The 26,597-nt window shown below is 41.6% G+C and overlaps 1 protein-coding gene across 2 annotated transcripts in view; it reads right to left on the bottom strand.

Annotated features, from left to right (window-relative positions):
* rheb (Ras homolog, mTORC1 binding) overlaps nt 1-26,597 on the bottom strand; it is a 112,681-nt gene that overhangs the window by 36,791 nt on the left and 49,293 nt on the right. The window lies entirely within an intron of this gene.

Genomic DNA, 26,597 nt, shown 5'->3' with positions numbered 1-26,597 from the left:
ATCTGACTTATGGACACCCATAATGAGCTTGGGTAGAAATGTACAAATATTTCTATAAACAGCTAAAGTTTTTTCTCTTGCAACTATGTAATTTTTTTTTAGTCTTCTGTTTTTCTGATGTAATTCTTCACAATACTGTGGAGATATGCTTAACACTTGGAGAGATTTTGTGTATTTTCCAACTTGACAAAATAGTCATGGACGCATTTGAAAAGATTGTTCGTTATTACGAAGTTTCATAATTCACAGTAATGAAACAATTTTCCATTGCCTGAGCACAGGAAACACAATATTAGATTAATAAATATGCTCAGCAATAATCACGCCATTTCTAGAGAGAATAATAATAATCCATCGAATAAAAAATTAGTTCACTAAATTGTATGCTACCATCTTTTGCGAAGAATACTTAGCCAGAACCAGCCATGACCTAAGGAGGCACCAAACGGTTTTAAAGTCTGGTTTCTTTTGTGTAATCACCTCAATGAAGTTGGAAAATTCAACAGAAATGCTGACAAAATGAGTGCATAAAGGTTGAAAGCCCCTGTTCCGATTCCAAATACAACAGTAATTCGTACCCAAGATACTAACTTACACATTTGCCTAAATGTTTCACTTAAATGCAGTTCTTCTTCAGCTCCACACTGAACTACGGTTTCGATTCTAGAGTGGGGAATCGATCGACACAAGAGGCAAGAGAGAGACAACTGTATCACAGGATCCCACATCCCAGCCATCTGAAAATTCCTTGGCATTTGGGGGGGGGAGGATACATCCGAGTCGATTTTTAGAATACAGATTTCAAAAAGACAAAACATTATTTGCTGGGGCAACTAAATATTAAAAATTAGAATTAACAGTACGAATGAAAACCTTATTGTTCATAAGGTTAACCAACCAAACATCAATAAAATTGAATTGTTAAAAGCAGTCCACTCTAATTGTTTTAGACCTCCCAAAGGAACACAAAAAAACTAACTGCACAGTGGATGAAAATAGCTGATGTGCAGAAATGATGGGGAATGTTAATGAACTGGTTGAACAAGCACAAGCTGGTACATCACCCATAATCTGGTGAGGAAGAAGTGAGAGAAAGTATAGTCACCCCAGAGTTATGTCGCAAATGATTTCTTGTCTTGAAGATTCCCTTTAGAGTAGGGCAAACAGAATTTAATGTGAGGCGAGCACACCTTTCCAAAATCATATCTAGTATCTATCCCCAAGTACCCCTGGTGATACCCAGAGACAATGCGAATAACAGAAATTCCCAAAGTAGATTTTTGAGCTGTAGCATATTGGAGGTTTCTGAGCAATCCCAAATACTTCGACAGCTATATTAAAAGCAATGAGATAGAAAAGGGATAAAATAAGATCAAGAGTGCAGAGAAAACTGACAAAATTGCCAGGACTTGATTTACAGGAAAAGGGTGACTAGATTATGACTTCATTCCATGGAACACTGGAAAATGAGGGGAGATTAGTTAAAGGTATACAAAATTGAGAGGCAGCGATGGAGAAAGCCTGTTTGCATTTACCCTGAGAGTGGGTGAGACAAGAGCTAGAGGATATGGATTTGGTCTGAAAGGTAAAATGTTTAAGGGGAAATTTTGGCAGAGTGTGGAATGAGCTGCCAGCCAAAGTGGTTCATGCAAATTTGACTTCAACATTTGAGAGAAATAGGGACAGGTACATGGATGCATGGGGTATGGAGGGCTATAGTCCAGGTGCGGGTCGACGGGACGAGGCAGAATGATAGTTTTTGCATGGACTAGATAGAGCAAAGGGCCCATTTCTGTGCTGGAGTGTTCTACGGTTCTATACCGTATGCCCCATATCCTCCCCAATAGCTTCTCTACCATTGATGAGAGGCTCACAGGCCTACAATTCCCTGCATTGTCCTCATTTCCCTTCAGGAGCAAACATACACAACCAGCTACTTTCCAATCCCCCAGGACCTCTCCCGTTGCTAGTGAGAATATAAAGATGTTTATCAAGGCCCCAGCATTCTCCTCTTTTGCTTCTTTTAATAACCTGGGATAGTTCATCAGGTCCTGGGGACGAATATCTTAATGCTCTTCAAAAGACCCAACATCGCCCCTTTTCTTGATCTCAAAATGGCCTAACACATGAGCATTTTCCTGACTATGCTCCCTTATCATAAATATTCATTTAGTATCTCTCTCTCATTTAGTTCCCCTGACTCCAAGCTTAAATCTCATTTATTCTTAAGTGATTCTATCCTCTCCCAAGTTATTCTTGTTTTTAAAGTACAAAATATCTTGAGATTTTCTTTAATTCTGCTCAGTATTTACAGACAGTCTCTATTCGTTTTAGAAAACTAGTGCACTTCCTTCTTGCTCATTAATTTTCCCATTCGCTTTCCATGAAATGTCTGGGAACATCCACATTAAAAGCACTTTACAAACTTTATCCAGGTTCCAGCTGCTTGACCTGCAGAGGGATAGATCAGAAACTAATCAAATCCCCTTTTTAAGTACACAAGCAACATCGGGCTATTCCACATCTGATTACATTCTTGCTCCATGCTTCTGAACGAAGCACAAAAAATACTCTCACACTGGTTGCCAGCCAGTCTAGAAAAAATGCAGTATTTTGTTTTGAAAATAACGGTGGCTCACTGGTGGCCAGGTTCTAGTTGTATCGGGAGACTGATTAAATTAGGTGCCTGTTATTAGGTTTAATGCAACACAACAAAGTGCTGGAGAAATTCAGCAGGTAACACAGCATCTATGGGAAGCAATGGCTAACCAACATTTCTGGCCTGAGCCCTTGGTCAATTAGGTTCTCATTACTTTTTAATTACAGCAAATCTATGACACGAATTTGAAGCCATTAGTAGTGTATGACATGTACAAAGCTGATTAGATTGAGCCAAAAAATCTTCTGCATTCCATAGCCTCATTTATCCCTTCCTTTCCTTGGGAGTATTGGCTGCAGTTCTGGTTGCCTCATTTCCAGAAGGATGTGTCATCTTTGGAATGAATACAGAGAGATTATTTTTTAAAACAAAAATAGTGCCTGGACTAGAGAGAGGGTGGACAAACTCGGATTGGAACACTGGAAGCTGAAATGAGACCTGAAGCAAGCTTAAATAGTCAGAATCCTCCCTTCTCCCCAAGTAAAACTGTCAAACACAATAGGACATACATTTAAGGTGAGAGATGAAAAGTTTAACAGAGATTTGAAAAGTAATTTTTTTTTAAAAGTTGTCAATGGCTAGAACAGACTTCCAGGGCTAGGGATGAACATTTAAGAGGCCTTTCGATAGACATGCATATGCAAGGAATAAGAACAAAAAATAGGACATCCAGCCCCTCGAGCCCGCTCCGCCATTCAATGAGATCATGGCTGATCTAATGATAGGCTCATTTCCACCTACCTGCCTTTTCCATATCTCTTAATTCCCTTACAGTGTAGAAATTTATCCAACCTGGGTAGCACAGTTGGCATAAGAGTTAGCGCAACACCTTTCTCGCGCCAGCGATCAGGACCAGGGTTCAAATCCCGTGCGGTATGTTCTCCCCGTGTCTGCTTGGGTTTCCCCCAGGGGCTCTGGTTTCCTTCTGTTCAAAATGTACCTGGGGTGTAGGTTAATGGGTGTAAATTAGGCCATATGTCTAAATTTATAAATACTGAGACCACCTCCATCGCTTCAAGGGAGATTCACCACCCTCTGGGAAAAACAGTTCCTCCTCATTTGAGGAGGAATCTTGAGGCTATGTCCCCTAGTTCTGGTCTCCCTTACCAACAGAACACCTGACTCTTACCTATGCCTTTCATCATTTCATGTTTCTAGAAGATCTCTTCTCATTCTTGTAAATTCCAGCAAGTACAGTCCCAGACAACTCAATCTCTCCTCATCAGCCAACCCCTGCATCCCTGGAGTCAGCCTGGTGAACCTCCTCTGCATCACCTCCAAAGCCGGTACATCCCTTCTTCAAGTAAGAAGGCCAGAATTACGCACAATACACGCCAGATCCAGTCTCACCCGTACTTTGTACAGTTGCAGCATTACCATCCCTGCTCCTAAATTCTATCCCTCTAGCAATAAGGCCAACATTTCATAACATAACATAACAATTACAGCACGGAAACAGGCCATTAGGCCCTTCTAGTCCGCACCGAACCAAACACCCCTTTCTAGTCCCGCCTCCCTGCACAATGCCCATAACCCTCCATCTTCTTCTCATCCATATACCTGTCCAACCTTTTCTTAAATAATACAATTGACTCCGCCGCCACTATTTCTCCCGGAAGATCATTCCACACGGCTACCACTCTCTGAGTAAAGAAATTCCCCCTCATGTTACCTCTAAACCTCTGCCCCTTAATTCTTAACTCATGTCCTCTTGTTTTAATCTTTCCTCCTCTTAACGGAAATAGTCTATCCACATCCATTCTGTCTATCCCTTTCATAATCTTAAATACTTCTATCAAATCCCCTCTCAACCTTCTACGCTCCAAAGAATAAAGACCCAATCTGTCCAATCTCTCCCCATACTCCAGATGCTTAAACCCAGGCAACATTCTGGTCAACCTTCTCTGCACTCTCTCCACTCTGTTTATATCCTTCCTATAATTAGGCGACCAGAACTGCACACAGAACTCCAAATTAGGCCGCACCAATGCCTTATACAATCTCAACATCACCTCCCAACTCCTATATTCCATGCAATGATTGATAAAGGTCAGCATACTAAAAGCCTTCTTCACCACCCTATTCATGTGAGTTTCTATCTTCAGGGAACGATGTACCGTTACTCCTAAATCTTTCTGCTCTTCTGTATTCATCAATGCTCTCCCATTTACCACGTATGTCCTGTTCTGATTCTTCTTACCAAAATGAAGCACCTCACACTTATCAGCATTAAATTCCATCTGCCATTTTTCAGCCCACTTTTCTAAGCAGCCCAAATCCCTCTGCAATCCTTGAAAACCTTCTTCATTATCCACTATTCCACCTATCTTAGTATCGTCTGCATATTTACTAATCCAATTCACCACCCCATCATCTAGATCATTAATGTATATAACGAACAACAATGGGCCCAATACAGATCCTTGAGGCACACCACTGGTCACCGGCCTCCAACCTGACAGACAATTATCCACTACCACCCTTTGGCCTCTCCCTTTCAGCCAATGTTCAATCCATTTGACTATCTTAAAATTTATACCTAAAGACTGCACCTTCCTAACTAACCTTCCATGTGGTACCTTATCGAAGGCCTTACTGAAGTCCATATAGACAACATCCACTGTGCTACCCTCATCCACATTCCTAGTCACCTCTTCAAAAAATTCAATCAGATTGGTCAAACATGACCTTCCTCCCACAAATCTATGTTGAGTGCTCCTGATCAGACCCTGTCTATCCAGATGTTTATAAGTACTATCTCTAAGAATTTTCTCCATTAATTTACCTACCACAGACGTCAAACTTACAGGCCGATTCCATTTGTCCTCTTGACAGCCTGTTGCCCCTGCAAAGAAACCTTTTGCAATTCATGTACACACACCACCAAGTCCTTCTCTACATCAGCGTGGTGAAATTGCTTGTTATTTAAATACAGGCATACCTTGTATAACACAGTTTTGAACAGCGCGGGTAAGTCTCCATCGCAGGCGGGCAGTCACCGTCCCGGGCAGTCACCGTCCCAGGCAGTCACCGAGATGTTGTCTCGTATCTTCAGGTATGTGTCATTTCAAACAAAGCCGAAGGCAGGTGTCCAACAATCACCTGGCTCTGCATCTCCACAGCTTTCACCCCCCACCTCTCCTCACCTGACAGATTATGCACAAGATCGGAGTTTGCTGCAGACAGGCAGGGAGAGCTCATACTAAGGAAGTGCAAACTACTGTACATTAGGCAAATATTTTCTTAAATAAACAATGTTCACTTAATTCCAATAAAGATAGGTCTTTTTTTATATATCCCTTTTAAATATTTTATGAACGTTTGCATAAAAGTTCTAGTTAAAGAATAAATAATTATAGGATTGGAATGTATTACATTAAAGTACATTTGTATTAGTGCATTGAACAGAGCAGTTTTCCATAAGGCTGAACTTGTTTGGAATATACTGTAATATACTGCTCTCATTAGAAGGGTGTTGATCATATGCAGGCAAAAGATATTTAGTTTATCATGTTTCAGACAGACATTGGGGGGTACAAAGGGATTTGTTCATGCTCACTGGTCTATACACCAACACTAAAACTGTACTGGACCATTAAGCATAATGGTCTCATTTCACGTTAAGAGGTGAGACACCATCTTAGAACAAGCAATGCCAAGAGAAGCCAAAGGGTCGAGTAGCATTCTATGCAGGCAAAGTGATTTAGGACAAGATTCTGCATGAGAACAATTAATCCTATGCCCTTTGCACTCACTAGTCTGAAACAAATAAATGGTATTACTACTGCAATTAGATACAGGTCTCTTCACAAAGAGCATAATCATTTTTATTCAACTAGCTTGTGAACCATATCAAAAATTTATGCACATCATCTCAGAGTTTTAATGCATCATAGAAGGGAATAATATAATTGATAACTACTCTCCAAATTTCCAGATAAATTTCCATAAACCCACATCACATGGAGGATCCCCATGATGAAGACAGGAGAAATACGTAACAGAATCAAGACTTGCTCAAGAGGCCAGTAATTCAAACTGGGTGGAGTACAAACTGTGGTTAAGAAACTGCTACAAACAACTATGCCGCATGCAACTGCAATTAAACCACAGATAGAGATGTACCGGGGGGGGGGGGGGGGGGGGAAGAGGTGTAGGTTGGGTGATTTCATATGCTGTTACACCAGCATCACCTACAGCTCCTAGAACGCTTCCATCAGCTCTGTCTCCGCTCCATCCTCAACATTCATTGAAATGACTTCATCACCAACATCGAAGTACTCGAGCTGGCAGAGTCTGCAAGCATCGAATCCACGCTGCTGAAGACCCAACTGCGCTGGGTGGGTCACGTCTCCAGAATGGAGGACCATTGCCTTCCCAAAATTGTGTGCTATGGTGAGCTCTCCACTGGCCACCGAGACAGAGGTGCACCAAAGAAGAGGTACAAGGACTGCTGAAAGAAATCTCTTGGTGCCTGCCACATTGACCACCGCCAGTGGGCTGATATTGCCTCCAACCGTGCATCTTGGCGCCTCACAGTTCGGCGGGCAGCAACCTCCTTTGAAGAAGACTGCAGAGCCCACCTCACTGACAAAAGACAAAGGACGAAAAACCCATCACCCAACCCCAACCAACCAATTTTCCCTTGCAACCGCTGCAACCGTGCCTGTCTGTCCCGCATCGGACTTGTCAGTCACCAACGAGCCTGCAGCAGACGTGGACATACCCCTCCTTAAATCTCATCCGCAAAGCCAAGCCAAAGAAAAGAAGAACACCGGAAAGACCCAATTCAATTGTTCAGATTATATTTCCTTTCACTTCTACTCCACTGACACAGGAATCTCATCTCCACTTGAAAAAGGATTTCTGCCACATTTTAAAAAATTGTTTATCCAGAGAAAAAAATTATAAATGCACCCAGACACGATGAGGGAAAAAAAACGAGATCTAATCTGATTTGATCTATAAAACTTCACCAGGGGCATTCAGGACTTCCATGCCAGCCAGAAACAGTTTCCACAACTTGAAAATGGGGTTTCTGCTGAACTTCTACAGGTGTCTATGCAGAAGTGCCATACACAGACTCGCAATTCCCTACTACATCATTACTGATGCTTTTTATTGTCTGGACTCCTTGATACTACAGTTGAACAAATGCTGTCTTGATGTCAAAAACAATCACTCTTCACCACATCTTTGGAATTCAGATCTTTTGTCCATGAATGGATTAACAGGTCCATGGCTGAACAGTCCAAGCTAAACAAGCCTATCTTCTCAGTGGGCAGGTTTATGGAGAGCAAGTGTTACTTGATAGGACTTTATGTTGTGTCCCATCACTCTTCTGCTCATTGATTTTAGATTGGTTTTTGGATTTATGCTTTTTTGTGTCCTTACGCAATATTCCACATTGTCAAGTTGAAGCCATTGTTCAAACTGTGCTAGTATAGAAAAGCTAGAAGCACAGGTCATTTTGGAACACGCATATCTTCAGCCCGCCAATCAGAATGTTGTCTGAACTCGTGGCTTTTACTGTATCCCAGTGCTTTCCTCTATTCCTTTATAACATAAGCAGGGATACCAAAAGGAAGCTGGATGAGAATTGTTAATGAGGAAAAAAGTCAAACATAGAAGACTCCCTCATACATCACTAATTTGCATTTAAGAACTTTGCATAAGGAAATTTCCATACATTTATGTGCAGGTGCTCACCTGAAACATTGCATAATCATTCTTGGGTAATTCAATCTGGCTGAATTTTATAACAATCACTAGCCTGATGCAAGGTTCATTAAGTGATAAGATATAGAAATCTAGAAGTTCTATTATAAAGATAGGAGAATATTGAAATTGTACATGTCGAAAACCAAAACTGGCATGCTTTTGAATTGCCTTTGGCTATCCTTTGGTTCTTTTAAAAGTACGAGTGTGTTAATTGCTCGTTGGACACTCACAACTGATTCCTTCTGATCAGCCACTTCACTGTCTTGCCAAAGAAACTTGCCCCATCAGGGTTTTCCAGATGATAACCTCTTTCTTTAAAATAGGATTTCTAGATTTCTATATTTTATCACCTAGTGAACCTTGCATCAGCATGGAGCAGAGCGTGCTTCATTTCAGCAAGCCGTGGAATCATCAGATGGTCCTTGATGACTAATTTCATTTGGAGAATGCTGGAGTGTTTCAGAACCACAGACACAGTAGCTTGACCAACACCAGTTCAATTTTGATGGATGTTGAAGTGATACCTTCCATATCTATAGCCCTTTTTACACTGAAAAGCCACATTATTACCGTATACACGACCTGTCTCTGGAAGGCAGCTTGCTTGTTCACACAAAACAGAAAAAAGCCAGCTTCCTGAAGCAAAAGCGGTATAAGGTGGAGCACAACAACATCAGTCCCTAGGGTGACTAGTGCTGAGTTGAGAAAATAAATTAGATTCGGTGGGTTTGCAACCACATGTAGCTTTTATTAACACACAATTATAGAGGAGCGTGGGAAAATGTTATGGGAATAAAGCACTCTTGCACTGTGACAGATTATGTTACATTTTATATTGTTTTAAAAGGAGATAGTATCTGTGTGTGACCTAACTAAAAACCCCCCCGCACAATTTAAGACTTCAAAGCAGATCTCATTTAAAATGCCAGAGCTCTGCTCAAGCCAGACAGTCCAGACTCCAAGTGTCTTCACAAAAACTTTGAAGAATGCCTATAGAGACTTCACAAGTAGGTGTTAATTGGGCATGCTGTGGAGTAATGCATTATTGTTTTGGAAAGCAACAGCTGAACAAACTCAGAAGATTGGGTCTGGTGCCGAAGTCTGAGTGCAGTTTGCTGTTCTAAGAGGGTCATAGGGAGAGGGAGAGAGAGAGAATTCAGTTCTACAGTTCAGCAGCAGCAGCTTGGACTGGAACAGGACAAGCTGGCAAGCTTGTGGAAAAACCCCATTTTGAAGATGGGTTGTGAGTTTTTAGTTCAGCCTGGTCAAAGCCCTTGTGGTCTATACAAGAGGAGATGGCTGGCTGTGTGGTGTTTTACCTGAGATAAGGAAAACAGAAAACAATCACTAGCCTGATGCAAGGTTCACTAGGTGATAAAATATAGAAATCTAGAAATCCTATTTTAAAGAAAGAGGTTATCATCTGGAAAACCCTGATGGGGCAAGTTTCTTTGGCAAGACAGTGAAGTGGCTGATCAGAAGGAATCAGTTGTGAGCGTCCAACGAGCAACAAATTTTTCTCTGAAAACTGACAAGAACCTTCCTGAGTGGTAGCCATTTATCTTTCAAAGCTTGGTGAAATCCATAAATGTTAAATTCTGTGCACAGTACAAAAATTGCCTGAGGAGCGAGATTGTACTGTGAATCGAAGAACTTTTCTGAACTTATACACACATTACATACATGTACACTTAGAATAAGAAGGGGGTTAAGTTAAATTAAGTAATAAGTTAAAGTTTGATCCTGTTTTTGATATGTAAAGAAAATTAAAAGCAACTTTTGTTTAAGTAACCATTTGTCTTGGTGAATTTCTATTACTGCTGGGTTTTGGGGTCCTCTAGGCCCATAACACATACACAGTTTATAAAGGAGTGAAGAAAAATGTTAATGGGAATAAAACAAAATTTGTAAAGAAGCATGGGAAAATGTAAAACAGTACAGTAATTGTGTACTGTTTAACATTTTCCCAAGCTCCTTTATAGATTATGCCTGTGTTTTATTCCCATTACCATTTTGCCACGATCTTCAACAAATTATTGATAATAAAAGTTACATGTGATTGCAAACCCTTGTGTCCAGACTCACCAACATTCACACACTACGGACCTAGTAGAGTTTCCTTCTCTACTTGCTCTGGAGCTATGACTACGAACCTTTTCTGGTCCCAACATCATGACATCATCTTCCCTTACCATTTCGACCCAGCAACACGAGTCGCCAGTTTTGGACTGGACTCACATCAATACACTCCACTGCTGATACTACCTACCTTGGTGGATTGAGGCTGGGTCAGTCTAGACCGCACCCCCCCCCCCCCAATCTGCCTTCGATGCTTTCATACAATGCTGAAAAGTTAAATAACACCTGGCTTTCGAGCGCTGTGTAAAAGGAGTATATTGCTATTATTAGCTTGTTGGCAGATTGCAGTGTGAAATTCGTCACTGGTTCAATCTGAACTAATCATCAGATTGACGAGTTATGCCACGAGATCTTGGGGGGCGGGGGGGAGAAAAAGACAATATGATAATTACAGATTGATACACTTTTTGGAAGAATATGGGTGAAGATATGATTGCATTAAAACATTCCTACTCTGCTTGGCAGGGTCGATAAAAGGATACACTTCCCCTAGCAGGGGTTCCTGGAAATAGGGGGACCTATTTAAAAGGTTTGGACATTTAAGGTAGAGAAAAAAAATCGCGACACCCAAAAGGTGGAGTCCTTGGAATTCTCTGGAGGCTGTCAGGGATACTGATGGGGAGGGTTAGAGAAAAACAGACCCTTTGGCTCACCAAGAATATATCACTAATTTATATTATTCTATATTCTTTCTTTCTTCTTTGGCTTGGCTTTGCGGATGAAGATTTATGGAGGGGTATGTCCACGTCTGCTCCAGGCTCGTTGGTGACTGACAAGTCCGATGCGGGACAGGCAGGCGCGGTTGCAAGAGAAAATTGGTTGGTTGGGGTTGGGTGATGGGTTTTTCCTCCTTTGCCTTTTGTCAGTGAGGTGGGCTTTGCAGTCTTCTTCAAAGGAGGTTGCTGCCCGCCGAACTGAGGCGTCAAGATACACGGTTGGAGGCGATATCAGCCCACTGGCGGTGGTCAATGTTGCAGGCACCAAGAGCTTTCTTTAAGCAGTCCTTGTACCTCTTCTTTGGTGCACCTCTGTCTCGGTGGCCAGTGGAGAACTCGCCATAGAACACGATCTTGGGAAGGCGATGGCCCTCCATTCTGGAGACGTGACCCACCCAGCGCAGTTGGGTCTTCAGCAGCATGGATTCGATGCTTGCGGACTCTGCCAGCTCGATATTAATCTTGTGTTAATCCCACCCTTTTTTATTCTCATTAGCTATCAGGGAAATTGACATGTGGAGGCTAGCGTGGGAATGAGATACAAAGAAAGGATGTTCTGTGATATTAAATAGCATAGTAAGTGCAAGGGACCAAAGTGTCCACAGCTTCTATTTATGTTTTAATCGATCTCCATGCAGAATGGCTCTGCCTGTAGAATCATTTGCCAGTACAGTATAATGCTTGCTCCAGTTAGGAATGTGTTGTGTCAACTGCAGAGCAATCAGACATCTTGGATATGGGCACTAACTACAGAGAAGCCTTTTTAATTATGATTAAGGGTTCAGACGAGCAAAAATAATTTGCTTAAAAATTCAACCAACATTTAATTCATTCATAAAGTTGCCTCAGGTTCTGGGAAACCTGAATGTGAATTGGTCATGATAATTCAAAACATTGATATTAAAAAAAATTAAGTACAATGGTGGAGGAATTAGAAAATTGCCTTCTATACAGGATATTAAAAGTAGTACCAAGTCTTAATTTTTTAAAAAAAATTACCCCTATGCAATACTCTGCATTTTGCATTTGGGAGCCTTTTAAGTAGCTCTCTCACTAGTTGAAGTGCGGAATGAAGAGATTCAGCCTGGAAAGTCTGCACTGGCTACAAGAGCAATTCACCAATATCTACTCCCCACAACCTCTTCACATTCTTTCCTTTCAAATTTAAATGCTGAATTTAGACCTACGGTATGGTAGCAGGCCCTTCCAGCCCACGAGCTCGTGCTGCCCAAGTACTCCAATTTACCTACAACCCCCGTACGTTTTGAAGGGTGGAAATACTCAGAGGAAACCCACACAGATACGGGAAGAACAAACAAACTCCTTTAAGATCGTGACAGATTTGAACAGGTCACTGGCGCTGTAATAGCATTGCACCAACTACTAGGCTAAACGCACTGCCCGAATACTTCAGATACTTTCAGCTCCCTTTTTGAATGCTTTTATCAAATCTCCCTCCACACAGTTGTGGCAGTGTATTGAAGACCCTAACCATGAATTTTCTTTAATCTTTAACATTTGTTTTTTCAATTTTTTTTCTAAAAAAAGGTTTTTCAGCCTCTGTCAAGTAGAACGCTTTCCCTTCTTTTTCAATTTTTTTTGTTTTATAAGTAAATCGTACAGAGGTAATAATAAGTATCCAACAAAGTAGATATATTATTACATTTGGCTACAAAAAACCTATGATACATTGAAAAAGACAAAAATGATAAAAGACACAACATGTAAAAATTATATTAATAATCTAGCCCCTCCCTTGTGAAATTATTGTTTTGAACATAAGTACTCTACTTCTGAAAGGGAAAACAACCAAACCACAAAACAGGATCTAAATATTTTATAAATTATGAAAATGATTAAGAAAAGGACCCCATAAACTTACAAAGATGAAGATCATTTCAGTAGTGAAACAATAAGTAGTATTTCTATCTGTAACCTCTCCCATTCTAATTATTGTCAGTGGACTGCACGGTTGGCGCAACGCCTTTAGAGCATCAGCGAACGAATCCAGAGCTGTCTGTAAGGAGTTTGTATGTTCTCCCCGTGTCTGCGTGGGTTTTCCCACAGGTTTCCTCCCACCGTTCAAAATGTACCGGGTTTGTAGGTTAATGGGGTGTAAACTTGTGGGCCAAAATGGCCTGTTACCAGGCTGTATGCCTGTATGTATATATCCAATGTCACAGGGTCAAAATCTACTAATTAGGACACGTAGCAAAAGCATGGGAACACATCTAGAGGTTGCCATCCAAACTTGGAGCAGTTTCCTTCACACCCCTGGAATTCTCTCCATAAAAGCATTGTGAGTCCACCCACACCTCAAGGACTGCAGTTTCAAGGAGGAAGCTTGGATATGGGCATTAAATGTTGGTTCAACCGGCAAAGCTCACGTCTCTTGAATGAACAATAATAATATTGCTGCAAGTTCCTCCAGAATTGTGCCTTCAACTGGATAGCAGTAATCCAAAGTGGCAGCTCATCACCCCCTTCAAAGCTACCGAGCGATGAACAATAAATGTAGGCCTTGCTTGCGTCATCCAAGAACATCTCTAGAAAATCCAAGCTAAAATGTAAACTGATTTGTACATTCTCCAAATTACCATTAAATTTACAATTTTTAGCTGCTTGGAAATTAGACAGGCACGAGGATGCAAGAAAAAAATGGAGAGTTTTAGGTGTGAGATGGGAAAAAAATTAGATTATTGAGAATGTTTCCATATGTTATGGGATGAAGGGTCTGTATCACAACTACCCAGAATGTTGTAATACCATTTTCTTGGTGCTTTTTTACAAGGTGCTGAGAAGGTTGCGGTGTTGCAGTCCCGACTTCCCAAATTTCCATGAAAGTCGTGGAGTACAGGCTCACTGGAATCTCAAGCTATAAAGAGGAAAAGCATTTTCAAAGATCAAAAGCAAAACAAAGCTCACGGTCATTCAGTCAGCAACAAGGAGTCCCGCCCTCCCTGAAGCTTCTGTGTTTGTCAACACCAGCAAGATGGAACCAATGCTGTTTATGCAAATCCAAAAATCACCAAACCAATTTTACCATCATCTTGCAAGCCAGCATGACTACCAACACCTCCAATCAAATTCAAGTTCACCATAATTTGTCATTTTAAAACCAAACTACAAATGCAGTACGCAATTAAAAAATGAGACAACGTTCTTCCAAAAACCATGGTGCTACATTTAAACACAAGGCTACATAAAAATAGCATTAGACAACACAAGATTACACTATTTCTATGCAAAGCTACATAAAGTGAATTTTAAAAAGTAATTAACAAAAACTAGGCCATAGGCACAGTTGAAACAATCTACAATATAAAAGACTCTGGATATTAAAAGTCCGTTAGCTTGAGTAAGACACCACCACCAGGTCTGAAGAGGTCGCTGCTGGCTGCTGCCTGGCCGCCATCTTGGACCAGGTTGGCAGGAATTCTACTGGACTCCCACAGTAAAAGTCTGATAGCTAAATGAAGAAACAGCCACATAGTTCACAATCCATAACAGCCCAAAAGCCTCGACACCATCCGCCACAGGCTCCACAATCCAAGGCAGTACACCCTCCAAGACCACCTGAACCAGGCACACGACACCACTGCTCTGGACACCACGGTACACCTCCGCAGAATGTGCTACAGCATCCCCACCTCGGCCAAAGACTGGAGGCCTCGTTCCCACAACAAAAGCTCGGCCCCCCCCCTCCCCCACCACAGGAGTCAAGGCCACACACTTCGCAGCTCCTTCTCAAAGGTTTATTGTTGCTTGGCGATTTCCATATTGCAGCAACTGTCTCACTGTCCATCTCTTTCCAATTAAAAATTGTGCACAGAGCCTTACTTAAAGGGTTACAGTAGCACCAGTTCCGGAGAGCCCGCTGCGGGGTGCTACTGTGCCGCTATCTTGGATTTAGATGTCATTGGATTCGTACCTAATGGCTTTAGTGGCTCACCCATAATGCTCCCACAGTCAAGCAGACTCCCAAAACAGACATTTTACTCCAATCTCAGTCACAGTAAGAGATTGACAGGAGGACCAAGGAAATCATTCAAAGCTCCTTGAGAAAATGTGAAAGATCATCACGTGGATTTCTCAAAACAGATGGCAATGAAGCCGAGTCCCTTCATAAACTGCAAATGAAAGCCCTACTAAAATAGTGGTAAAGCACACCACCTGATACCATCTACCCTCCTGCCCTGTTAAACACCTCTGTTGCACCTGTGACAGGGTAGACAGATCCCACATGGATCTCAGTACCCTCAGAATCCACAGAAATAAAGTGGAAACAAGTGATCCTCACCTGTGAGGGATTACCCAAAAAGAAAACAGTACATGCTCCTGCTAATAGAGATAAAGGTAACATATTTACAATGGCAACTCTGAGCCCAGTATTTTTTTTTTAATCCTCTTTTTAACTATTTTTAACATTTAAACTGACATACAATTTTTTTTAAGGAAGACGTATTACAAGTCATCTCATACACATACAGGTACAAAAAAATTTGATGGATCTACATTAGTTCCTTAATCTACATGAGAAACAAGTTATTGAATTAATCTATGATAATAATGTTAAAATCCATATTTTCCAAATTGATCCAAATAAAAATTGATAAAAAGAAAAAAACCCTAAAAACTAAATCTTATCTAACCCTTCCCTCTTATCAAAATTGTAAAGGGAAACTGGATTGGATGGCAACCTCCAGACAGAAAATCTCCAGAACATTCATATTTTTTTTCATTATATTTTATTTATGATTTTCCAAACTTAAACTCAAAGTTATCAACTTGATCAGAGTCAATGTTAACAGCATCAGCATTGACTACAATTTACAATTATCAATTCTATTCAAGGTTTTCTGCAGAGTTGTAGCTCTTCCTGACACCCCCCCCCCCCGCCCCCCCCCCCCTTAACTAACTACAGTTCCACACAAGTCATGCTCCTATGGAATTTAAGTATGGTTGCCAAGTTTTTTTTTAAAAAGCATCATACTTTTTTCTTAAGTTTCTCTAGGGGAACATAGATTCCAGCGAGCAATGCTCAGGCAGGAGTCGGATTTCCAGGTAGCCACTATGCATTTCCTGGCCTCTGCCAATTCACTCATTACGAAGTGGATTTGGAATTTGGACAGATTCATTGCAAGTGTTATGTCCATTATGTTTCCCAACAGGAACAACTCTGGGTCCTGTGGGAATTCTCTATCTATGATTTTTTTTCTAGGACTTGGCCTAGTTCCGCCCAGAAGGGTCTCACCTTGGGACATGTCCAGGTTGCGTACACAAAGGTTCCTGTCTCAATGCCACATCTGAAGCATTGGTCTAATAATTCTGGTTTAGATCTGTTCAATTTTTGCAGCGTCAGGTACAGCTGGTGTAGAAAGTTGTATTGTACCAGCCTGTACTGCGCATTAATGACTGCAGTCATGTTGGTCCAACCCAGGTTATCAATCATTATTCCTAGGTCCGATTCCCACCTCTGCTTTGATTTGTGAAGACCTGGTTTAGGTCCTTCTGCTTGGAGCAGAAAGTACATTGCTAAGATGAACTTTCATGGCCTCTATGTCACTGCACACTGATAGGGCCATAGTTGGACCTAATTAGTCCTGCAGAAAAGATCTTATCTGAAGCTAGCAGTGGAACGTCTTATTTGATAAATCATACTTAGACTGAGTTGTTCAAATGAGATTAGCTGCCCCCACTCGTAACAGTCCTCTATACACCTGACGTCATTACGATGCCAGGCGTCCAAGATCTTGTTACCTACCGTCAATGGTATTAATCTATTTGGAGTCGGGGGCGCTTTTGGAGACATACCCACTTTGATTGCTAGATATTGGTTAGTTTTATTCCAAATTAGGATAATTTGTTTTAGTACAGGGCTGCCTGTTTTTCCAGATAACTATTTAGCGTCCCATTTATAAATAAAGTCCTCTGCTACCTTCTCGCCTACCACATACCACATGTTTTTCCAAACATGATAATACTCTATGAATGGGCCCCTCATCTTTACAAATTGAAACTTTATCATTAATGTTGTATCTTATTTTCTCTAAGTGTAAATAAGACATTACATCATGTAACCATTGTGTATGGGTAGGTGAAGTCATCTTTCCATTTCAAAAAAAATTGATCGTCTGGCTGTCAGCGCGGTAAAGCATAAAACGTTTTCCTAAGCAGCAAACAGAAGAGTAACTGGCTCATGTAAAAAAACAAACCAATTAACGGGCATGGTTCTATTTTGATCTTAAAAATCATTGATATAGTTTGGAAAACATGGATCAGTGAAGCTTCAAAAATTGTACATTTCTCACATAGTGGATCAATATCTGCATAAAAATGAGATCATTTAAGTTTGGACATCTGCTTTGATTAAAAATCCTTTTTAAATCAAAGGTCCTCACATGCAGAGATTTTCCTTTCCATAAACCTTCTTACCATGAAGAGAAATACCACAAGAATGAACCATGCCATAGTACTGACAATCGGCAACTGAACCACCGATGGGTAGGACGGCATTTTATTCTGTAATCTGATGGTGCTAAATATAGTCACAACTGCATTCACTCTTTGGCTTCACTTTTCCCTACATCACATTCATTGTGCTTTGAAACTTGCTGCAAAATTAACCTTCACAGGACATAATTTTAAGAATTTGAGTATAGAGGTTTGAAAGAATGAATAGTTAATTTAAAAAAAAGAGATCACGGTAACAGTCCTTTCCAGCCCACGAGCCCGTGCTGCCAAAATACCGCAACCTATGACCCCCCGTACGTTTTGAAAGGTGAAAGGAAATTGGAGCTCTTGGAGGAAACCCATGCAGACACAGGGAGAATATACAAACTCTTTACAGTCAGCGGGTTGAATCTGGGTTGCCTGCACTGTAATAGCATTGCGCTAACCACGCCACCATGACAAACCAACATATTGTTCATAATTTCTTTTCTTTGGCTTGGCTTTGCGGACGAAGATTTATGGAGGGGCTAAATGTCCACGTCAGCTGCAGGCTCGTTTGTGGCTGACAAGTCCGATGCGGGACAGGCAGACACGGTTGCAGCGGTTGCAGGGAAAAATTGGTTGGTTGGGGTTGGGTGTTTCCTCCTTTGCCTTTTGTCAGTGAGGTGGGCTCTGCGGTCTTCTTCAAAGGAGGTTGCTGCCCGCCAAACTGTGAGGCGCCAAGATGCACGGTTTGAGGCGATATCAGCCACTGGCGGTGGTCAATGTGGCAGGCACCAAGAGATTTCTTTAGGCAGTCCTTGTACCTTTTCTTTGGTGCACCTCTGTCACGGCCAGTGGAGAGATCGCCATATAACACGATCTTGGGAAGGCGATGGTCCTCCATTCTGGAGACGTGACCCACACAGCGCAGCTGGATCTTCAGCAGTGTGGACTCGATGCTGTCGACCTCTGCCATCTCGAGTACTTCGGCGTTAGGGATGAAAGCACTCCAATGAATGTTGAGGATGGAGCGGAGACAACACTGGTGGAAGCGTTCTAGGAGCCGTAGGTGATGCCGGTAGAGGACCCATGATTCGGAGCCGAACAGGAGTGTGGGTATGACAATGGCTCTGTATACGCTTATCTTTGTGAGGTTTTTCAGTTGGTTGTTTTTCCAGACTCTTTTGTGTAGTCTTCCAAAGGTGCTATTTGCCTTGGCGAGTCTGTTGTCTATCTCGTTGTCGATCCTTGCATCCGATGAAATGGTGCAGCCGAGATAGGTAAACTGGTTGACCATTTTGAGTTTTGTGTGCCCGATAGAGATGTGGGGAGGCTGGTAGTCATGGTGGGGAGCTGGCTGGTGGAGGACCTCAGTTTTCTTCAGGCTGACTTCCAGACCAAACATTTTGGCAGTTTCCGCAAAACAGGACGTCAAGCGCTGAAGAGCTGGCTCTGAATGGGCAACTAAAGCGGCATCGTCTGCAAAGAGTAGTTTAATTTAAAACACTGGCAAAAAGCAGTTGTAACATGTTTAGCACCGTCCAAATTAAAAGATTGGATCTCTAAAATAGTCTTCACTTGTTCCTGATTAAGTAACAGGTTAAAAACTTTAATGATGCGAACATTACAGAAAATAAACAAATTTAAAGTAGATCTGAAATATCTGCAGAGAAATGCAAACTGAATGGTGATAAACTAGGTCAGTGTAGTGAAAATACAAGACCCCCAACTCATCCATAGTATCAATTACAGCTGCGGTCATTGCTTATTAGCAGTATAGCCCAATACTTTCCAACCAGAAGGAAAGCAAAACAAATTTACTGTATTGCTGAATAATGACTTACTAGATGAGAATGATCAGTTGGTCTGTTGTCAGAACAATTCCAAATGTAATTTAATTCTGATTAATGCAAGTAGAACACACAAGAGTCTGATGAAAAACAGTCGATTCTGATCATTCACGGAAACAGGAGAGCCCTGGTTCACACTCTCCCTTGAAAATAGTGTTTCTCCAAATGCTGTGATTGTAGTTAAAAAAAAGAAATGATGGAGGAACCCAGGTCACAGTATCCATAAGAGTTAAAGATATTGAAACAACGTTTCCGGACCAGAGTCCTTCTTTTAGTTACAAGTTAAAAGGAGGCAAACGCCTGAATTGAAAGGGCAAGGAGAAGGAAAGAAAAAGGGGGAGCATAGACCAACAGTCAAAAGGTGTTCAATGCACGTGGATAGGACGACAGAAGAGGAAAGGTGAGAATTGATCGGGGAGTGGGTGGCTGTCAACACAGAGCTGGGAGAGAGGGATAGATGGGGGGGGGGGGGGAGGGCTAACAGAAACCAGGGAACCTGGTTTTTTACATTCCCCTGAAAACTTACTGAATTAAAGTGGTTGATTATTAACTGAAATTGTGCTCAATAAACCATAAAATCTGCAGTACAGCAACTCCCAAATGTGAAATAGAGGGTCCTCTATGCAAGTCCATGTTCAGTAAAATCTCCATTATCCAAACTCAGACAAGCAGCAAAAGTAAATAAATAAATAGATTTGTTTTAAAAGAATATATGAGAATAAAAGTTTAAAATTGCAAAAGTAGATGTTCTCTGAAGTAACACAAAACCCCTTGGGAGTAAACAATCTGCCAGCAGAGCACCCACAGCAGATGTTTGAATAAAACTTCAATAAAGTTGCCACTGAATAAAATGATGGCGTCCAGGACGAAGAGGTGGATGATGCTGCTCGCCATTGGGCGACTCTTCCAAAGTGTCTCCCTATCCCTGCCTGGTAAGTGTCTTTAACTTTATTGGTATATTAGTAAGGCTTTATCAAAAAACTTGGAAGGAGAGGAGGGTTCATTACAACGGTGGTATGGTTAACGTAGCGGTTAGCAGTGCTGTAACTGCATTCATGGAGTTGGTATTTCAAGGAAGGTGCGCCAAGAGCCTGACAGGACACTGACGTGGAGGCGAGTCGGGTTGTCAGCGCAAGGGGAGTGGTTAATTATGACAGCGGCACAGTTAGCGGAGTGGCGAGCTCAACACTGTTACAATGCCTGCAACCAGGATTCACATTTTAATTTTTTGAGTTACCTGAATTCACTGATTAAAGTGAACCTACATAATTAAAGTTTGCAGTACTGATTTTTTTCAAATTACTTTACATTTTGCACTGTCTTTTGCACAGTGTGTTCTTAATGCAGGTGTATAAGTTAGGCATTGTAAGAGCCGCAGTCAACCGGAAATTCACATCAGCAAATCCCCGTAAGTGCCGAATAGTACTCCTGAAATGTTAGCGTAGGTAGGCAAATTGGTGAAGTAATACAGGATATTTACATTCTATGCCCCAGCTAATGAAGGCAAGAGCAGGGAAATTATGATGAAACACTGGTTCAGTCATACAGCTGGTGTGCTGTGTGGCTCTGGTTGTCACAATATAAGGTCATATGTGTTTGCACTAGATAGGGTACAAAGGGCATTCATGAGGATGATCGGCATTGGGGTGGAACAGTTATTTATAGCCAAGGCTTTTAAAGCACAGAAACCTGTCCATGTGCTGTATGATATGATTATTTTATTTCCACAGAAAGGCAAAATACAAATAGAAGCAAAGCTAAAATAAAATGTTATGCAGAACACAAACCTAATTTTTCAAATTTGTATGGACCGATAAAAAACACCTGCATTAAATTTAAGACTGAATAATGCAATAATTTTTTTAAAAATCAACTGCATGTTGTACTGGCACATTAGAAATTCTGTCACTGAATATGTATAAAGTAATATAAGAGAAATGGTTTTATGACTGCTTTAAGGAAGTGTTACGAGCCCAGAGGACCCCAAAACCTCGCAGTAATTGAAAATCACCAAGACAAATGGTTAATTAAACAAAAGTTGCTTTTAATTTTCTTTAAACTTTAACTTATTACTATTAACTTAACCCCCTTCTAATTCTAAGCACACATGTATGCAATGTGCATGCAAGTTCAGGAAAGTTCTTTGCTTTAATAGTCCAATCATTCACTTCTCCAAGTTCACCGGTATCAACTGTGACAGTATATAGATATGTTTTTGGGAAATAAATGGGGCGGGTTTTTTTTTTAAAGAGTAGGCCACATATTAAAACAGATCTTATTTAAATTACTGGAGCTCTGCTCATGCTAGACATGTCAGCCCTGGAACCTTTGCAAAAGCTTTGGAGAGTGCCCAAGAGACTTCACTAATGGATTGTTGTTTTATGAAAGAACTTGTTGGAGCCGCAGACGGCCTGCAGTGGAACTTGCTGTTCCAGGAGGGTCATGTGGTTTTGCAAGCAGAGAGAGTCGAACAGATTTCTCTCTGACAAAGGGAATTCAGTTCTACAGTCACCAGCAGCTGGAACTGAAACAGGACAAGCTGGTAAACTTGTGGAAAACTCCAAGACGGGTTGTGAGAGCTTAATTCAGCCTGGCGAAAGCCCTTGTGGTTCATGCAAGAGGAGAGGACTGGCTGTATAATGTTTCACCTGAAATAAGAAAACAAAAAGGAACTCTGTAGTGACCTGAAAGAAAGAGGTCATCATCTGGAGAACCCTGCGGGGGCAAGTTTCTTCGGCAAGACACTGAAGTGGCTGATTAAAAAGGAATCAGTTGTGGGTGTCCGGCGAACAACAAATCTCTCTCTGAAAATTGACAAGAACCTTCCTGAGCAGTAACCATTTACCTTTCAAGCACCAAAGCCTGGTGAATTTCATAAATGTTGAATTCTGTGCACAGTATAAGAATTGCCTGAAACCAATGAACTTGGAGGAATGAGAAGTGAGATTGGACTGTGAACCAAAGTCCTATTTCAGTCCCAGCTGCTACTGACTGTAAAACTGTAGAACTGAATTCCCTCCCTCTTCCCCTCCCTCCCTCTCTCAGAAAGAAATCTGTTTGTCTCTCTCCGCTTACAAAACCACATGACCCTCCTGGAACAGCAAGTTCCACTGCAGACAGTCTGCGGCTCCAACAAGTTCTTTCATCTGTTGTCTTTTTGTAAACAACAATCCATTAGTGAAGTCTCTTGGGCACTCTCCAAAGCTTTTGCAAAGGCTGCAGGGCTGACATGTCTAGCACGAGCAGAGCTCCAGTAATTTCTGAACTTACACACACATTACATATACATTTTCTTAGAATTAGAAGGGGGTCAAGTTAGGTTAGTTAAGTCAATAGTGATAAGTTAAAGTGTGATTCTGTTTGCATGTTTAAAGATAATTAAAAGCAACTTTTGTTTAAGTAACCATTTGTCTTGGTGAATATCTATTGCTGCTGTGTTTTGGGGTCCTCTGGGCTCATAACGCAGGCAACTCTTATATGGTGCACAGAATTTAACATGTATGAATTTTCACCAGGCTCAGGTGCTGAAAGGTAAATTGTTACCGTTCAGTAAGGTTCTTGTTGGTTTCAGAGATATATTTGCTGCTCGTTGGACACACACAAACTGACTTCCTCCAATTAGTCACTTCAGAGTCTTGCCGAAGAAACTTGCCACATCATGGGTTTTCCAAATGATAACCTCTTCTTCCAGGTCACCGGAGTTCCTCTTGTTTCCCTTATTTCAGGAGAAACATTCTAGACAGCCATTTACTCGTTGGGTCTAAAAGGGATTTTAACAGGCTGAAGTCAGAACTCACAACCTATCTTCAAAAATGGGGTATTTCAACAAGACTGCCAGCTTACCATGTTGCAATTTCAAAAGCTACTGCAGAACTCAGCTCTCTTTCTCTATCTCTAAGAGAAATCCTGTTTGATCTTTCCCCCCTCTCTCTCTCTCTGCTTGTAGAAACCAGAATCCTTCCCAAGGCTCCAAATTCAATCCTTGAAAGATCTTTATCAGTACTTTGCTCCATTTGCACCGATTTCTGAAGTTCCTTCCAAAGCAGTTCCAATGTCTTTTGTAAAGCCACTGGTGCCTGAATATCTGGCTTCAGCAAAGTTCTTGCTCCCCAAATGAGATGTGAAGTGTATGTATCGGTTTGTAAAGTGACCTACACTAAACCCCCCACAATCTATCTCTTTTAAAAAACATATTTAAATATAATATAAAATAATATAACCCTTAACAGCAGGCATATTGATTTTCTTTATTTGCAAAGTTACTCATCTATGCAAATAAACAGAAGTCCAACATGCCACATGCTATCAAGGATTACAGACAAACTCACAATTGAATCACATTTATTCAAACCTATTTTACAAATTCAATTGGAGCAAAATATGGAAAGATTTAAGGATGACCTACTGCTGTTAAACTCATCACTTGCTGTCAGCTGGAGAATGAAGTCAATATAAATAACACTGTTGCACTGGTTTGGCCCATAGCAAGAGTTCGATTTGACTACAGGTACTGTACTTAACATTTTATTTCTGCATGGTTACAAAATTGATACTAAAATCAAGCAGCAGGTGCTCTGAAGTGACAAATTATCCAGATTTATCTCCTCTAGAATGATCCATACTACCGCAACTTAGCAAGATCCAATTCTGAAAGGTTTCTTCATGTACCAATGGTATAGTCAGCAATGATCACAAAGCTTCAAAAAGTAAAATTTTCAGTAATGGCAAGGTCAGTGTTCTTCCATAGCTGTTTTTATGAAACCAATCCAATGAGAACATTATGGCAGCACCTTTTGGTAAATTATCAACTATACCTAGTCATGGTCTATACCTTGTCCATTTTATTAGTTGCCAATCTTAAAGGCTGGGGAATCTATCAAAATAATCTTTAGATGTTTCTCATACCTCTAAATGCAAAGCATTGTCGATCCTTACATCTGATGAAATGGTGCAGCCGAGATAGGTAAACTGGTTGACCGTTTTGAGTTTTGTGTGCCCGATGGAGATGTGGGGGGGCTGGTAGTCATGGTGGGGAGCTGGCTGATGGAGGACCTCAGTTTTCTTCAGGCTGACTTCCAGGCCAAACATTTTGGCAGTTTCCGCAAAGCAGGACGTCAAGCGCTGAAGAGCTGGCTCTGAATGGGCAACTAAAGCGGCATCATCTGCAAAGAGTAGTTCACGGACAAGTTTCTCTTGTGTCTTGGTGTGAGCTTGCAGGCGCCTCAGATTGAAGAGACTGCCATCCGTGCGGTACCGGATGTAAACAGCGTCTTCATTGTTGGGGTCTTTCATGGCTTGGTTCAGCATCATGCTGAAGAAGATTGAAAAGAGGGTTGGTGCGAGAACACAGCCTTGCTTCACGCCATTGTTAATGGAGAAGGGTTCAGAGAGCTCATTGCTGTATCTGACCCGACCTTGTTGGTTTTCGTGCAGTTGGATAATCATGTTGAGGAACTTTGGGGGACATCCGATGCGCTCTAGTATTTGCCAAAGCCCTTTCCTGCTCACGGTGTCGAAGGCTTTGGTGAGGTCAACAAAGGTGATGTAGAGTCCTTTGTTTTGTTCTCTGCACTTTTCTTGGAGCTGTCTGAGATAGACAACAGACTCGCCAAGGCAAATAGCGCCTTTGGAAGACTACACAAAAGAGTCTGGAAAAACAACCAACTGAAAAACCTCACAAAGATAAGCGTATACAGAGCCGTTGTCATACCCACACTCCTGTTCGGCTCCGAATCATGGGTCCTCTACCGGCACCACCTACGGCTCCTAGAACGCTTCCACCAGCGTTGTCTCCGCTCCATCCTCAACATCCATTGGAGCGCTCACACCCCTAACGTCGAGGTACTCGAGATGGCAGAGGTCGACAGCATCGAGTCCACGCTGCTGAAGATCCAGCTGCGCTGGATGGGTCACGTCTCCAGAATGGAGGACCATCGCCTTCCCAAGATCGTATTATATGGCGAGCTCTCCACTGGCCACCGTGACAGAGGTGCACCAAAGAAAAGGTACAAGGACTGCTTAAAGAAATCTCTTGGTGCCTGCCACATTGACCACCGCCAGTGGGCTGATAACGCCTCAAACCGTGCATCTTGGCGCCTCACAGTTTGGCGGGCAGCAGCCTCCTTTGAAGAAGACCGCAGAGCCCACCTCACTGACAAAAGGCAAAGGAGGAAAAACCCAACACCCAACCCCAACCAACCAATTTTCCCTTGCAACCGCTGCAATCGTGTCTGCCTGTCCCGCATCGGACTGGTCAGCCACAAACGAGCCTGCAGCTGACGTGGACTTTTTACCCCCTCCATAAATCTTCGTCCGCGAAGCCAAGCCAAAGAAGAAAGAAAAAGAAATGCAAAGCAACCTTCCATATTTTTATGTTTCAGTTGAGTTGAAGATACAAGACAGGGAATTGCAGAGCAATGCGCCTCACATCAGCAGTGAGAAGGTTAATGGAGGAGATTTTTGAGGGACAAGATCCATCAATATTTCAGAAGGCAAGGCCTAGTTAGGAACCGTAAACCTGGATTTGTGCATGAAATTGTCTCACAAATTTGAATTTTTTTTGAAGATGTGACTGACGAGGGCATGGTGGTGGACATTACAGAAGTGGACCAGCAAATCGTTTGACAAGTTCCTGCATGGTGAGCTAGTCCACAAGGTCAGATCTCATGGGATAAATCTATGGTGAGCTGTCTATTTATATACAGAATTGATTTGATAGTAGGATTCAGTGGATGACAGTGGAAGGTTGTTATTCAATTTGAGGCCTAGGTCTAGTTGCAGGAATTGGTAATGGATCCATTGTTGTTTGTCATCTATATTAAATGACATCGTTGGCAAGGTTAGCAAGTTCGCAAATGACACCAAAGTTGGTGGGATAGTGGACAGTAAAAAAAAAGTTATTCAAGATTATAAAAGGATGCAGATGAACTGGGAAAATGGGTCCAGGAAGGGCAGATGGAAATTAACTGACTGGTGTGAGTTATTGCACTTTTGTAGGTAAAACCAGGGCATGACTTGCTCAATAAATCGCAAGACCCTGAAGAGGTCATTAAATGGTAGGCTAATGAGATGTGCAGA

This window comes from Narcine bancroftii, chromosome 1, assembly GCF_036971445.1.
Source record: "Narcine bancroftii isolate sNarBan1 chromosome 1, sNarBan1.hap1, whole genome shotgun sequence".
Classification (NCBI taxonomy): Eukaryota; Metazoa; Chordata; class Chondrichthyes; order Torpediniformes; family Narcinidae; genus Narcine; species Narcine bancroftii.
This window is presented reverse-complemented; position numbering and strand designations above follow the sequence as displayed.